The sequence below is a fragment of the Chiloscyllium plagiosum genome, unplaced genomic scaffold (genome assembly GCF_037043375.1).
Source record: "Chiloscyllium plagiosum isolate Xiang-an unplaced genomic scaffold, Cpla_swu_hap1 HiC_scaffold_14, whole genome shotgun sequence".
In the NCBI taxonomy this organism is placed as follows: Eukaryota; Metazoa; Chordata; class Chondrichthyes; order Orectolobiformes; family Hemiscylliidae; genus Chiloscyllium; species Chiloscyllium plagiosum.
This window is the reverse complement of record NW_028270152.1, coordinates 36156330-36173151: the sequence shown is the minus strand read 5'-3', so window position 1 is coordinate 36173151 and position 16822 is coordinate 36156330. Positions and strand designations below refer to the sequence as shown.

The following is a 16822-nucleotide window of genomic DNA, read 5'->3' as shown; positions in this document are numbered from 1 at the left end:
CACAAGACTGGTTCATTTATGACGAAAGATTGGAGAAGTTGGGACTGCTTTCCTCAGAGAGGAGAAGGCTAAGAGAAGATTTGAAAGAAGTTTTCAAAATCCTAAGGGGTCTGGACAGTGTGGGGAGGGTGAAATTGTTCCCACTTAAAATGCACTGAGGAAAAGAGGGCACAGTTTTAAAGTGTTTTTCAAAAGAAGCAAGAAGAGCAGACAGATTATTTTTCATACAGGGAGTACTCAGGCATGGATTGCATTATCTGAATGTGTAGCAGAGATAGGTTAATTGATGCATTCAATAGGGCATTGGATAATTATTTAAATAGAAGCAATGTGTAGTGTTACTGGGAAAAGGCAGGAAAATGGAACAAAGTCATAATATTCAGAGAGCTGGTGCAGACATGATAGGCTTTAGCACCGTAACAATATTTTGATTCTGTGATTGATCACATGAAGGGAAAACAGGAAAAGTTAAATGTCAATCATTGTTCTGAGACCAAGCAGGTCAGGCTATAGCCATGGGAATGCAATAGTGATCGGCAGTCTCCATGGCCCCGACTTTTGTCCACGAAAATGGTGCAACGTTTGTACAAATGCTTTTTGCCTGCTTACAGTCTCCCGTGTAATAATATGTGTAGCTTCCAGTATGCTCAAATGCATTGTATTGCAAACCTGACTGATAATCTTGAATTTGTTTTCAATGTAATTCTTTGCACAGTCTGGATTATTTAATAAATAATGTCCAATAAAAGGATTGCACCTCCAGGCCAAAAAGATAATTGCCTACGATGAGTAAAGTGATATATGAGCTTCATTGTCGATATGATATCAGGTATGTAGGCTTTATCTCCCAGTGATAGGCAGACAATATCAAAACAGGTCCGATTGACCATTTGTCACAGGCAGTAAGCCGATCATGTCCAAAAACCCTCAGCACAGGTGTGATTCTGCTATTGGACATCATAGGCTTGATCTCCATGCCAATGTTGGCCCAACCAAACTTAAGAACACAAGAAATAGGAGCAGGAGTACACCATTCAGGGCATTAAGCTTGCCCCACCATTCTACAAGATCATAGCTGATCTGTCCTAGATCTCAACTCCTCACTGTTGTACCAGCTCCTCAAAGCTCTCAACTTCTTGACATTTCAAAAACCTATTCATCTCTTTTTCAACATCTAGTCTCCACAACTCTCTGGGGCAGAGAGCTCCAGACACTCGCTACCCTCTGGGAGCATAAATTTCTTCCCATCTCAGTTTTAAATGAATGCCTCTTTATTCTGTAACTATGACCCTAAGTCATGATTCCTCCACTAATGGAAACATCTTCTCAATATCTGTTCTGACAAGCCCCCTCAAACTTGAATGTTTCAATAAGTTCACCCCTCGTTTTACTAAACACATCAATAAAGGTCTCATCTGTTTAGTTGTTCTTAATTAATCAACCTCTCATCCCAGGGGTCAGCATAGTGAAACACTTTTGAACTATCTTCAATATCAGCACATACTTCCTTAAATAGGGGAACCAATACTGTAAGCTGTACTCTAGATTTGATGTCACTGACACCTTGTACAGTTGTAATAAGATGTCCCTGTTTTTAAACTTCAATCCCCTAACAACAAAAGACCAAAATTTAATGTTACCTTCTTAACTACCTGCTGTGCCTACATGCTAACTTTTTGTGTTACAGTGCAGTATCTACATTACAGAGGTGTTACAATGCAGTATCTACATTCTACTGTCCCCTTTATTTCATGGCATATAAGTTTCCTTACAAATGTGTTGTGAGGCATTGCATCAAACAACTTTTGGAAGTCCATATATATCACATCATCAGCCTTTCTTTCCTCAATCTTATCCATTATATCTTCAAAAAAAATCAGCTAAATTAGTTAAACATGATCTTTCTTTAACTAATCCAGGTTGACTCCTCCTAATTCATCCATATGCTTCCGTGTCACTGTTAATTCTAACTAAAATAAATGATTCTAGAAGTTTCTCCATCACTAAGATGTGACTGGTCTGTGATTGCTAAGCTTATCTTTATAACCTTTTCTGAATAAGGGTGTAAAGTTTGCAATTCTCAAACCCTCGGGCACCACTCCTGAAGCTAGGCAGGATTGAAAGATAATTGATAGTGCCTCTGCAACTTCCACTCACTTCATTTAATATCCTTGGATGGATCTCATCTGGTCTAAATCCCTTATCAAATTTAACTACTGACAGTATACACAATACATCCTCTTTATCAATTTTAATTAAGAATGCTTACCCCTTGCTCCCACTTGCACTGCTACTACCCTGACAAAAATAGATAATTAAAGTTCCCCCATTATAACTATTATTCTATAATGTTTACACTTCACTGCAATTTCCGAGCAGATTTGTTCCTCTATATTCTTCTCACTAGCTGGTAGTTAGTCTTTGTATTACACCAAGCAAGTAGTTACACCATACTTATTCCTTAGCTCTAGCCAAAATGATTCTGTCCTTGAACATTGAAACATCCTGCTTCTCAAGAACAGCAGGTATCTACTCAACTAAAAATGCTGACAGTCCTCTTCATTTCCCTTTTCCTATCTTTCTGAACTCCTTATAACCAGAAATATTTAACATCCAGAGCTGACCTTCCTTAAACTAGCTATCATCTGACTATCATGGAGTGGCTCAGTGGTCAGCACTGCTAGCTCACAGCACCAGAGCCTCTGGTTTGATTCCAGCCTTGGGCGACTGTGTGGAATTGCACATTCTCCCCATGCCTGCGTGGGTTTCCTCTGGGTACTCTGGTTTCCTTCTACACTCCAAAGATGTGCAAGTTATGTGAATTGGCCATGCTAAATTGCCCATAGTGTTAGGTGCATTAGTCAGAGGGAAATGGGTCTGGATGGGTTACTCTTTCGAGGATTAGTATGGACTTGTTGGACCAAATGGCCTGTTTCCATACTGCAGGGAATCTAATCACAATTTTCATAGCAATCTGCGCCTCTATCTCCCCAATCTTATTACCTATTTGTGCATCCACATACATGCAGTGTGACCCTGAATTAGACTTTATTACCTTTTAACTTACTCCGACTACATCCATTAACTTACTACTCTCTAGTGCTATCTGCATCCCCCAGTGCATTTCACGCACCCAGATAATACTTTCTAATAGTGACTTTTAGTTTCTTTGTCCCTGCTGAGCTAGTTTGAACCTTCCCCAACAGCATTGGGAAAATGCTCCAGAAAGAACTGAGTTCCAGTTCTGTTCGGCTCCAACCTGACCCAAGTTGTTCCCCAGACTCCATGCCAGTGTCCAATGAATCTCTCCCTCCTGCAGCATTTTTATAGCCACCCTATCCTCCTATATTTGTAAGCATTCATATGTGGCATTGGAAGTAATATGGAGATTATGGCATTAGAGGGCCTGCTTGCTAGTTTTCTACTCAGATCCCTCAATTCTGATAGCAAGGCCAAATCCCTCTTCCCAAGTCTGTCATTAGCATCAATGTGAACCAGGCCTCTGGCTATTTGCCCACCCAAGAAGAATGTCATGTAGCTATTCTGTGATATCCTGGTCCTATCAAATGGAGGCAACTAGTTACCCCGAAGTCACACTGACAACCACAGAAACACCTAACTGTCCCACTGCTAAGGAATCCCTTTTCAGTACTGCCTTACCCCTCTTCTTCCCTTCTCGTATAAAGAAAATTCACAGCCCAGGAACAGGCCCTTTGGCCCTCCACGTTGAGCCACCTATGGGCTTGGCTATTGTTGTACTCCTTCAAGAATCCATCACCCTCACTGATAACCGGAATGGAAAACCAGTTAGTGAGTAGAACCTCAGGGGACATTTGCACTACCTGCTTCTTTCTTTTAGATTCCATGGTGGTCACCCATTCCTTATCTACTTGCCCCAAGGTAGTGACTGCCTCTCTGAAAGTGCTAGTTAGAACTGAGTAGGGATTAATCAGTTAGAATTGAATAGGAATTAATTGAGGGTGACAGCTAGAGGACCTAACAACTCCCAGTGAACCTTGGAATCAAAAATCTGGCCCTAAAGATTTTAGCGAGTTTTGAGAAGATTTGTAGCTCAGGTTGAGGTTCTAAATGTAAGTTTGCTCACTGAGCTGGAAGGTTCATTTCCAGATGTTTCGTCACCCTACTAGGTAACATCTTCAGTGGGCCTCTGGGCGAAGCACTATTGATAATTTCTGCTTTCTATTTGTATGTTTGGGTTTCTTTGGGTTGGTAATGTCATTTCCTGTGGTGACATCATTTTCTGTGGTGGTGTCATTTCCTTTTCTTTTTCTCAGGCGGTCGTAGATGGGGTCGAACTCGGTGTGTTTGTTGATAGAGTTCCAGTTGGAATGCCATGCTTCTCTGAATTCTCCTGTGTTTCTCTGTTTGGCTTGTCCTAGGATGGATAGATATGTTGTCCCAGTCAAAGTGGTGTCCTTTTTTATCTATATGTAAGGATAATAGTGAGAGAAGATCATGTCGTTTTGTGGCTAGTTGATGTTCATGTATCTTGGTAAAAAGGCTAGATATCTGCCTGTTTGTCCAATGTAGTGTTTGTTACAGTCCTTGCATGGTATTTTGTAAATGACATTAGTTTTGCTTGTTGTCTGTATAGGGTCTTTCAAGTTCATTAGCTGTTGTTTCAGTATGTTGGTGGGTTGGTGGGCTACCATGATGCCAAGGGGTCTGAGTAGCCTGGCAGTCATTTCAGAGATGTCTTTGATGTAGGGGAGAGTGGCTAGGGTTTCTGGATGTGTTTTGTCTGCTTGTTTGGGTTTGTTGCTGAGAAATCTGCGGACTGTGTTCATTGAGTACCCAAATACCATGCAAGGACTGTAACAAACACTACATTGGACAAACAGGCAGATATCTAGCCACCAAGATACATGAACATCAACTAGCCACAAAATGACATGATCTTCTCTCACTAGTATCCTTACATACAGATAAAAAAGGACACCATTTTGACTGGGACAACATATCCATCCTAGGACAAGCCAAACAGACACACACAGGAGAATTCCGAGAAGCATGGCATTCCAACTGGAACTCTATCAACAAACTACCACCATCTACCACCACCTGAGAAAAAGAATATAAATGACATCACCACATAAAATGATGCCACCACAGGAAATGACATCACTGACCCAAAGAAACCCAAACATATAAATAGAAAGCAGGAGTTGTCAACAGTGCTTCGACCGGAGGCCCACTGAAGATGTTACCTATTAGGGTGATGAAACGTCTGGAAATTAATCTTCCAGCTCAGCGAGCAAACCTACATCCCTAAAGATCTTGTTGGCAAGTCCTTGGTGAAGTACCTTACAGCAAATGGATAAATATTTCCATTCATTTTTGTGGAAACATCAGTTGATGGTGCAAATGATTTATCTTGACATTTTGCTTTATTTCAATTGATACTGATGATGTTACATTCTTTATCTGTCACAATGACTATTTTTGACCAGCCTCAGTCCACAAACAGCTGGATTAAATGCAGAGATGATTCATTCTGTAGCAGACATACATGACTTCCACTCGACCAATCTTCAATTACTTTTACCTTGTCTTTTGTGACAAAATATTTCACCGTCTATCCCAGGCAATATCTCCTCTGCATTGTCTCCAGCAGAATTACATCCTTCCAGTAATGTGGCGACCAGAACTAAACACAGTATTCCACCTATGGCTAAATCAATGTTTTATAAAGTTGTAACATTACATCCTGAGTAATGAAGGCAAACATCCCTATGCCTTCATCACCTGGGCTGACACCTTCAGGGATCTATGGACTTGGATACCAAGGTCTCTGTTCCTCAGTACTTCCTAGGGACCTAACATTTGTTGTGTATTTCCTTCCCTTATGAGACCCCCCAAAATGCATTACCTTGCGCTTATCAGGATTAAATTCCATCTGCCATTGTTCTGCCCAATTTACCAATTTATCAGACTGTAGCTGAGACCACCCTTCTCAGCATCAATTTCATGTTATTTACAAACTTACTAATTACACTTTCTTTATCCACATCCAAGTTAATGTCCATAACAAACAGCAAGGGTCCCAGCTTTCATCCTCATGGTACACTGCTGGTCACAGGCTCCCAATTATAAATAATCCTTCCACCATCACCCTTTGCCCTCTATTTACAAACCAATTTTGGATCACGTTTGCCAAATTGTCTTAGCTCTTGTATGTTCTTACCTTTTGGACCAGCCTTCCATGTGGGACTTTGTCAAAAGTCTTAGAGAAGTCTATGCAAAGCACATCAACTACACTAACCTTATCAATATATTTATTCGCCTTTTCAAAAACTTAGTTAAATTAGTCAGACAGGATATTCCTCTAACAAATCTGTGCTGACTATCCTTGATCAATACTTGCCTTTCCAAGTATTGATTAATCCTGTCCTTCAAAATTCTTGCCAATAATGTCCCTACCATTTGATGTCAAACTAACTGGTCTATAATGCCTGGCCTATCCCTTCATGAGAAACCACATTAGCTGTACTGCAGTCAACTGGCAATTCACCTGTAGCCAGTGAAATATTAAATATCACTGCGAGGGCCGAAGCAATCTTTTCCCTTGCCTCCCATTAGCAGTCTGGGATACATCTCATCAGACCCTGGGGATTTATGCACCTGTATAAGCATTAAAGCATTAAATATTTCTTCCTCATTAATCTTAACATGGGATAGAACCTCACTATTAAAACTGATATCCCTGGCTATTATGCGTTTCTCTGACAAGCATAGCTACAGGGAAAATTACTATTTTCATAAGTCAGTTCTCATGGGAATGTTAGGGTCAACTGGGATTAACTGTAGAAAACATTTTGCATATGTGATGACAAATACACAGATGTAGTACCTGAAATGTGCATGGTAGTCTCTAACAGGAGAACATTGGATCCCCTTTTCAAGTTCTGGGGTCTTAATGATGTTTGGGAGTATTGAGATAGTTTTTAGATTGGAAACCAGTATAAATGTAGTCTGTGCTCTGAAGTAAGGCGAGGCAATCCAGATATCTGACAGGATCAATGCAAGAGAGTCACCAAGAAATTCAATTCAGAAGCAACGTCTTTACCCAAAGAGTGGTAAGGGTGTGGAACCCACAATCTTAGAGAACAGTATATGTTAATTTAAGGGGAAGCCAGCCAAGCATTCCAGAGAAATGAGAATTCATAGATTTGATTGCTGATTTAGATGACAGAAGATGGGAGTGGCTAAAGTGGAGCTTAAATACTGGCATGGATTTGCTGGGCCAAATGGACTATTTTTGTACCATAGATCCAATGTAATTAGGTCTAGATTTGAACTCGAGCTCAAATTTATCACCCACCACTCTCCATTAGCAACATAATTCAAAGCAGCTCTAATTATTCATGTACAAATTTTGAAATCTGTGTCTTTTATGTAATAGTGTAAAATAGTATTTTTATTCAAACATGGGTTAAAATTGTTCATTTGTTTTTCATTTCAAAAGGGGTTAGTTTGCTTTGATCTTGCAAAAGAAATACCAGCTAATCTGAAAGTGACAATAATGGCTTTCTGTGTAGATAATCATGAAATTGCCTTGTGCTTGGTTTTTCAATTATGATGATGATCAGATTGCGCCTTTGGTCTATAATTCAAAGGAGCTCAGCTGCCACATTTAAAACAGAAGATAGTGTGATATATTAACCATATGGAATTGCATTTCTCTAACACTTGGCTACCAAAGATAATTATAATGAAATTTTACAAGTATTTCATCGTGGTTTGTGGCAAACTGGAATGTAATTTCTGATTTGTATTCTATACAAAAATGGCTGGGTGAGCCGCCATTATACAATCAATAGGTAATATAAAATAACTTGGTTTTTACACCAATGAAATTGTTTTCTTGCTCAAAGGAATGAATGGAATTTAAGTCAAGAATCAGTTCGGGTTCTTCCATTTTAATGGATTTTTAAGGATTATTCAGACCAAGGAATTCCATCAGAAATGGTCTTACATTTTTCAAGTGAAAGTCTCTAGCTGAACAGCGATCTGTTTTTATTCCAATACATTACCCCACTCTGAACCTTATATCAGTAAATTGTAAGGAAAGTAGTCAGGTCTCACAGATCACTAGATTATAAAGTCCTGTCTGTATTTTCACATATACTTAATATTTTCTTCTGTGCATTACATAGATATAAACTAACTGGACTTACAATAAGTTCTCATTTCAAGTCACCCTGCTGATGTCATTTCACCTTACTGTCATTAATAAAGTAATTAGAAAATATCCATTTAACATGGTCAGTTTCTTTTTAACATCATTTGTCTTATACGTCTTCTTCTGCAATTGAATTTTCACATGACTTTTCATCCAACATTTCCACTGTAGCCCTACGTCCCTTATTCCAACCCACTCATTCTCATCCTGGCTCCCAACACTGCTTTCCCCCAGTTGAGCCCCTGCCCCAGCCCTCCACTAGGCCTTGCTCCCTGGATTTGCCTTTGCCCTAAGTCATGCTTTCTGCCTTTGTTTCTTCATCAAACCTTCACTTTTGCCATTTGTGCTGATCTTAATTTAGGTTTACGATTATTTACCTTATTGCTGGCTCCACTTCTGAACTTACATAGACATCCTGGTCTCCATTTAGTGGCAGAGGTTGGTCAGTTGGATTTCAGCTCATACCCACAGCAACTTCTGCCATGAGGTGGAGCCTGGTCAATCTAAAAGTATAGTACTGTATGGGTGGTGTACTTTTTACTCTATTGCATTTGTATTCCTTTTGTATATGCTGAAGTATTTTAATTTACAAGTTATTTAAACAAATAATGCACAGTGTTGCATACATATCGTATGGTACTTCAACTTGTCTATCATTTTGTTCAGGGAGAGAAGTGTCCAAAGAAATCTCACGCTGCTTTATCACTGATTCACTTGGGAGCCTAGAATTCATTTAAAGAAGTCTCACTTAAAGTCACAATTTTCAGGAACACAATCCTAATTAGAGGAATTACTCTATTATTTTAGCTTGTACATGTCTGATTTGTCTGATACATAAAAAGCATGGTAGGAATCACATGTAAATACTACCAAACGTTTTTTCTTAATTGTCCCTGTTAATTATTTGATGATGGCTATGTTGCCTCTGTAAGGGCAAAGAGACAGAATTTTTAGATTGCTGTCTACACCTGTATGATTCCTTGACCAAGTTATAAATATCAAACAAATGGGTTGTTGATTTACCACTATTTTTGAATTTAAAATATCAGAACTATCCAAGTGGAATCGTATTGATCAAACTTCACAAATGTGAGAGATGCAGATAAGTATATCCTCTCTGTTGCCAATGACAGAGCATTCTGTGAGATCAACTCCACAAAAGGTGCCAACCTAATTACATGTGAATGACACTTAATCTACAAGACATATAATGAGCGGAGATTCAACTTTCTTAAGGTGCTATGTAATTACCTTGTCTAGTTATAAATGTAGCAAAAATGTCTGCTGTGAAATTATGTACTTAATGCAGATGTACTTGAATCAATATAACAGTTGGTGTGAATTTATCAGGATTTCACCTACTATCATGCACACAACTGACCGTTTTTAGTTGTTACAGCTTTTGTCTCCAAACATTGATAATTTGATGTTTATTTAGAATACCTCAGTGCCAATGATTACAATTCTGGGATGCGAAATTTAATAGCCCCAAAAAATGGCCACAGGACTCGCAATGAACAATTACCTCATGTCTACTCAATGTAATGCAGTCAACATTGTCAATTTCCAGTTCCCTGCTCATTTGAACAATGGACATGAGCACTGAGCATCATCCACAATATTCTTTGGCTGCACATTTCAGCAGGGAGCCTGAAATGATAACTTCTCAGTACTAGCCTACACTGCTTAAAGTGATTCTGCACCTCTGTAAAGGAAGATACCTTGGGACTGCAGCAGGTTGTAGCAGTCATGCAAGAAATGAATCTGAGCTCGGAAGAGTAAAGATTGGAAGAGACTGGGGTTCAAACTCTCATTAAAGGCTTTCTCAAAGAAGTGGAGAAATGTGCGAGATATTCTAAATCCCAGGGACCAGAGGTCATCCATACGCATGTTAAAGCAGTTTGAGCAGGTAGCCATGGTGATCATGCACAAAGTCATGTGAGCACCTGGACACAGTACTATATGTGACCTCACATGAGTTATCAAGAGCAGTGCAATCAGGATTGATGCCTCATACTCACCGATAAGGCAGCACTGTCTCAAGCCTTGTAACCATATCTCAAAGCACTTACACTCTAACAGCTATTCACCATGTCAGTTACATGAGCTGCACAACTGACAGACTTCCTTCTCTTACAAGGCAAGGTGGCACCCAACCAGATCCAGCAGGAACCAAATGGATAACAGATATGCCTGTAAGTTCAGACCTTCATGGAGGAGAAATCACTGCCCATTATTGGGATACCAGTTGGTGAGTTCATGGCCAGCAGCAGGGCCGAAAACATCAAAGATAAGAATATTCTCCGAAACACTGTACCTCTTTCTCATACCATACTCACTTGTTTTACAAGCTGCAGACGATATAAGCGTGCATCTCTTACTTTCCTACAGGATAAGGCAGTACTGACAAAGCAATTCGATTACAGTCAATGACAACCTTTACAATGGGGAAGTCTGACATTTAAGGCACTCTTTAATGAAAATTAAACAACTTGCCATGGGAAATAATTTGAAGAATATTAGTCAAAATGTGAAATTTTACTTTTGTTTGCATTATATCACGCAATTGTTATAAATGAAATTAAAACAATAATTCATCTGTAATTATTTCAAACCAGTAAGTGAAAATCCAGTAGCCAGCACTGACAAAAAAACAAACCTGGACAACATTTAGTAATAAGCAGCAAATAATTTTCATGCTATACAAGCATCACATATGACCATCTGATAAGAATGATGGAAGGCATAGACAAAGTAATTACATACTTAATCTGGTGAGCAGATTACTGGAAAATATTTTGAGGTGCAATATAAAATTTCACTGAAAGAGACAGATTAATTAAACATAGTCATCACAGATTTGTTAGATCGTGTAGGTGACTATTTTTTTAAAGTGGTCGGAAAGAAGGTGAATGAGGATAGCATTTACATGTAATCTGTAAGGAATTTTCCAAGGCTTTTGTTAACGATCCACATTGCAGATTGATAAGTAAATTGAAAGCTCATGGAGTGCAAGAAATATTGAATTTAAAACTGGCAAGAAGAAAATGTTTTTGTTCAATATGTGTTTGTATGACTGGAAGGTTGATTCCAGTGATTCAAAATTGGAAAATTGGTCATTGGGCCTGTTTCCACACTGTAATCTAATCTAATCTAATCATGTCATTTATTGTTATGAAGAAAGCTGCAAGAAGTTTTAATGGTCTGGTAAGTTAGCAGCGAAATGGTTAAGGTATTCAATACTGAATACATTTGAAGGGAACAAATAATGCAAGAGATTAAATGGGATGATTCTGCAAATTTTAAAGGAACAGATGAACCTGGAAATGTACATCTACCAGTCTTTGAAGGTGGAAGAACAGGTAGAAGTGGGCAAGGTGATACACAGTATATTTTTCTTTATTGGCTGAATAGGAAATAGCACCAGTGCAGACATAATGGGATGAATGGTCTCTTTCTGTGCTGTAACAATTCTGTGATATATCTCATACTATTAACAAAATACTGAGACAAGACCTGAAACTGATGGAAATATGTATTACCAAAATTAATCACCTTGATGTCAAACAGAATAGCTAAGCTTCAGACAAACATAAGTGCATGGGTTGGGTAATAACCCAAATACACAACCAACATGGATAGAGACTACGTGATACAACATTTTGAGTGGATGCAGGAATTGAAATTTGGACACAGAAGTTATTAGCCACAGTGAGCAACTGTGCCTCGTTCTCTCTTTCCAATTCTCCATCAAGGCATTGAACCTTGTTTGCTGAGTTTTGGAGTTGAATGGACTAACCTCTCATGCCTCCATCATTCAATGGGATCATGGCTGATCTGACATTCCTCACTTTCACTTTCCCTCATTTTCCCTGTAACTCTTGATTCCCCTACTCAGCAATAATCTACTATCTCAGCTTGAAATACACAGGACTTTGCCCATAGTTCCCTGTGTCTCAACCCTCCAAAAGAAAAAAAACTCTTCATTTGAGTCTTAAATTGGTGCCTCTTCAATCTGAGACTATGCCCTCTGGTCTTAGACAAACCCATGATAGAAACCATCCTCTCAGCATTTACCCAGTCAAGACTGTTAAGAATCCTTTTGTTTCAATGAGGTCACCTCTTTTTTTAAACTCGTAAGAAGAGTCTCAACCTGTCAACCTTTGGTTCCTCCATACTGGGCACTTTCTCTGAATGGCGTCCAATAAAACATAATCTTTCCTTAAAGAAGGGGGCTACAAATGCTCACAGTACTCCAGATGTGGTCTCACCAGCAACTTGTACAGTTACAGTAGGACTTCCATACTCGTATACTAAATCTGGTGCTGGAAAAGCACCACAGGTCAGGTAGCATCCGAGGAGCAGGAAAAATCGACGTTTCGGGCAAAAGCCCTTCATCAGGCTTTTGCTCGAAACGTCGATTTTTCCTACTCCTCGGATGCTGCCTGAACTGCTGCTCTTTTCCAGCAGCACTCTAATCTTGGCTCTGATCTCTAGCACCTGCAGTACCAACGTCCACCTAACATTCCATTAGCCTTCTTGATTACCTGATTCACCTGTGTGTTAGCTTTCTGTGTTTTGTGCACAAGTATTCCCAAGTTCTTTTGTGTTGTCGCTTTCTGTACTTTTTGTCTCCATTAAAATAATACTTTTCTTTTGTTCTCCCTTCCAAAATTAACAACTTCACGCTTTCCTTCATTATAGACACACTGTGGGTGTATCTATACTACATGATCTACAGTAATTCGAGGCAGTGGCTCATTACATTCTCTGGGGTAGTCATACCATAAGCAAACAAATTAAGAATGTAAACATCCAAATTTATAAAACTGTCACACTAGCAGAATAAAGGACTATTGCATCATATCTTTGGAAACTCTGCAAAGTAAGTATGTGCATAACTGTGCATATGACATATGAATGGATCTTTGTAGTTCTGATCTTTTCATTCACAATGCTGAAGCCTGATTCTTTACCTATATAGAACTGTGGATATTCAGTTTTCTATTGCATTAACCTTTGCCATTCTAGTTGACTGCCTGTTTTGCCTGGTGGTTGCCTGGCCCTGGATGTGCACCTGCAATGCTGTCTGCAGGGCTAAAAACCAAGAGCTGGAAGTGGAATTAGACTGAATTGCTCTTTTTTTCATCCAGCGCAGATGTGATAAGCTAAATAGCCTTCTTCTGTGCAATATACCTTGCAAAAAAAATCAAACCACCTCAATATAATAGTCGATGTCTTTTCCACCACGTCCCTCACCAATGTCATGGTGTCGCTATTGAACAGAAAATTACCTGGGCCAGGAGACTGCAGATGATGGCATTCAGAGTCAGGAATGTGTTTCTGGGAAAGCACAGCAGGTCAGACAGCATTCGAGGAGTAGGAGAATCAACATTTCGAGCATAAGCCCTTCATCAGGAATGAGGCTTGTGGGCCGGGGCTGAGAGATAAATGGGAGGGGGGTGGAGTTGGGGGGAAGGTAGCTGAGAAAGTGGTAGATGGATGAAGGTGAGGGAGAAGGTGATAAATCAGAGGGGGGAGTGATGGACAGGTCAGGAGGGCAGTGCCGAGTTGAAGGCTTGGGACTGGGATAATGTGGGGCTAGGGGAAATGAGGAAGCCGTTGAAATCTACATTTATTCCATGTGGTTGCAGGGTCCCAAGGCAGAATATCAGGCGTTCTTACCCAGTCGGGTAGTGACGATTTGGCAGTGGAGGAGGCCCAGAACCTGCACATCCTTGACAGAGTGGGAGGGGGAGTGGAAGTGTTCAGCCACGGGGCAGTGTGGTTGGTTGGTTGGTTGGTGTGGGTGTTCCAGAGATGTTCTTTGAAATGATCCGCAAGGAGGCGTCTGTATACCCAATGTACAGGGTGCAATGGGTGCAGTTGATGAATCTACTGAATCTCCAAAGTCTTTCCACTATCTACAGGACATAAGTCAGGAATGTGATGGAACACACTCTCCATTTGTCTGGATAAGCGCAGCTCCAAAAACACACAAAATGTTCAATACATCCATGAACAAAGTAATCCACTTGATTGGCACCACCTCCATTACCTTGGAAAATCAATATATTCTGTCTCTATATGATGCACTGCAGTGACTCATCAATGTTCCTTAATTGGCACTTTCCAACCCCTTTGCCTCTCCTGCCTAGAAGTACAGGTAATTGCAAGTTGCTCTCCAAATTACTCACTATCTTCAGAATATATTGTCATTTCTTCATTGTTGATGTGTCATAATCCTGTACCTCCATGTTCTGGTGGATCTTTAAGAAGGTGTACATATGATCTTTATATATTGTCCATTCCTGATGAAGGGCTTTTGCCCAAAACGTCGATTTTACTGCTCCTCGGATGCTGCCTGAACTGCTGTGCTTTTCCAGCACCTCTAATCCAGAATCTGGTTTCCAGCATCTGCAGTCATTGTTTTTACCTATATATGATCTTTGTATATCACCAGGTCGAAAATGATGTAATGTACCAGAAGAAAGGTATGCTGCTCTGTGTACTCAAGAATTTGTCAAGATAATAATGTACTATTTAATGTTCATGAACAAAAAAATACACAGTTAAGTTTACTAACCCCATCTGAGTGACTGTTGTATTTGCTTCCAGCAGTAAGCAGAAATAAAACATTATCTACCAAACAACATCATAGGAGTACCTTCATGATACATGGTGATTCAAGAAGGTAACTCACCATGACCTTATGGATGGACAATAAACGCTGACCTTGCCATTGATGCCCACTTTGTGTGAATTGATAAATAAAAGTAATTATTAAGAACTTCCCCCAATATTAGCCCTGCAGTGGCTGGTGATGGAATAGTTTATTAGATCTTTCTTCTATCAGTGAATTCTGTGAATAGAATTTAATCTGGAACATCCCTCCATTCTTCGCAATAGTGTAATTAATCTTCTTGATGGATTGTTTCATAGTAGAAATAATTATAGTGATGTGGGTACTCACAGAGCATCAAGACTGTCCACTGCATATGGTAATATGCTGCAAATATCTGATTCAAATCAACATACCATTGAAATGGAGATGACAAGCGTGAAATTAATTGTTCCACTTCGTGTCAGACCGCTGTTCTTTTGTGAGATCAATTTGCTACTTTGTGTAGAGTGGAAAACAGTTCATTTGCAAAATAGAGAGTCCCTCCCCACTCCGGTATTAGTAGGCTGTTGGCTTTTCAGACGAAAAAAAAAATGTTCCTGTGTAACTCTCAGTAGCAATTGATTCCAATAGTAATAGGAATTGGAGTAATTCTCAGCACTATTGGAATAGTAAACCAAACTATTGTCCTTTAGCACTTGAATCATTGGGCATCAACGAAAGAAAACAGAATATATCAAAAATATGCAATGTTCTCTTGTTGTTAAGTTGATACAATTGACCCTCCAATGTTTGATAAGTTTTTAGCATGCTCAAGTAGGCCAAGACTTTAATATGATCGTATTTACCAAAACATAAGACAGCACAGGAATTTAAAAGAAATGGGTCTGGGTGGGTTACTGGTTGGGCCAAAGGGCTAGTTTCCACACTTTAGGGAATCTAATCTAATCTAATCTAATTTTTGTAAGATCTTCAGACTATAAGAGGTATATAAATTTTAATTAACTTGTTCAGGAAAAAAAATGGTCTGGCAAATCCACTAATGAAAACAGAAAATGTTGAAAATACTCAATAGATTGGACAGCCTGTGACCTGATGATTCTAGTGAACAGTCATTGATTTGAAAAATTATTTCTGCTTCTCTTTCCAGAGGGATAGCCTGACCTCCTGAGTATTTTCAACCTTTTATATTTTAATTTTGAATTTCCAGCAATTTTATTTTTGTCTTTCAAATTATTTTTGCTTATGCAAGTATTGAGGAAATCATGAATTGAGAAAGACTTAAATATCCAGCAATTAAAGTGCAGACCTAAAATGTTGTTATATCATTTACTTTTAAGAGTAATTTTATATAATCCAAAGGCCTCTTTCGTTTTTTGCTTTATTTTCACTGCATTTTCCCACAGAGAAGAAATTGAAAACAAAAGAAAATTATTTGAAAATTCAAATAACACCTTCAACCCCAATTTCGGCAGCATGGTGGCTCAGTGGTTAGCACTGCTGCCTCACAGTACCAGGGACCCAAGTTCGATTCCAGCCTTGAGTGACCGTCTGCATAGAGTTTGCACATTCTCCCTGTGTCTGCATGGGTTTTCTCCGGCTGCTCCGGTTTCCTCCCACAGTCCAAAGCTGTGCAGGTTATGTGAATTAGCCATGCTAAATTGCCCATAGTGTTCAGGGATGTGTAGGTTAGGAGCATTGGTCAGGGGTAAATATAGGATAATAATGTAGGGGAATGGGTCTGGGTGGGTTACTCTTCGGAGAGTCGGTGTGGACTTGTTGGGCCGAAGGGCCTGTTTCCACATTGTAAGGATTCTATGATTCTATGAATAATTTAGAGATGTCATTTTGTTTTTGCTGAGGCTCTTCTCCTAATAAATACCCTGGAAGGTTTTACCAAAATCAGTAGCACTGGTCATGGTAAGTTCAAATATCAACTACAGAATTGCATAAAAAGCCTTAAAGCTAATACCAATGTAGTTGTTCAAAATCTTCCA

General features: G+C 39.4%; 1 protein-coding gene across 3 annotated transcripts in view; it reads right to left on the bottom strand.

Moving 5' to 3' along the window:
* Positions 1-16822, bottom strand: part of cacna2d3a (calcium voltage-gated channel auxiliary subunit alpha2delta 3a) — a 953727-nt gene that overhangs the window by 837207 nt on the left and 99698 nt on the right. The window lies entirely within an intron of this gene.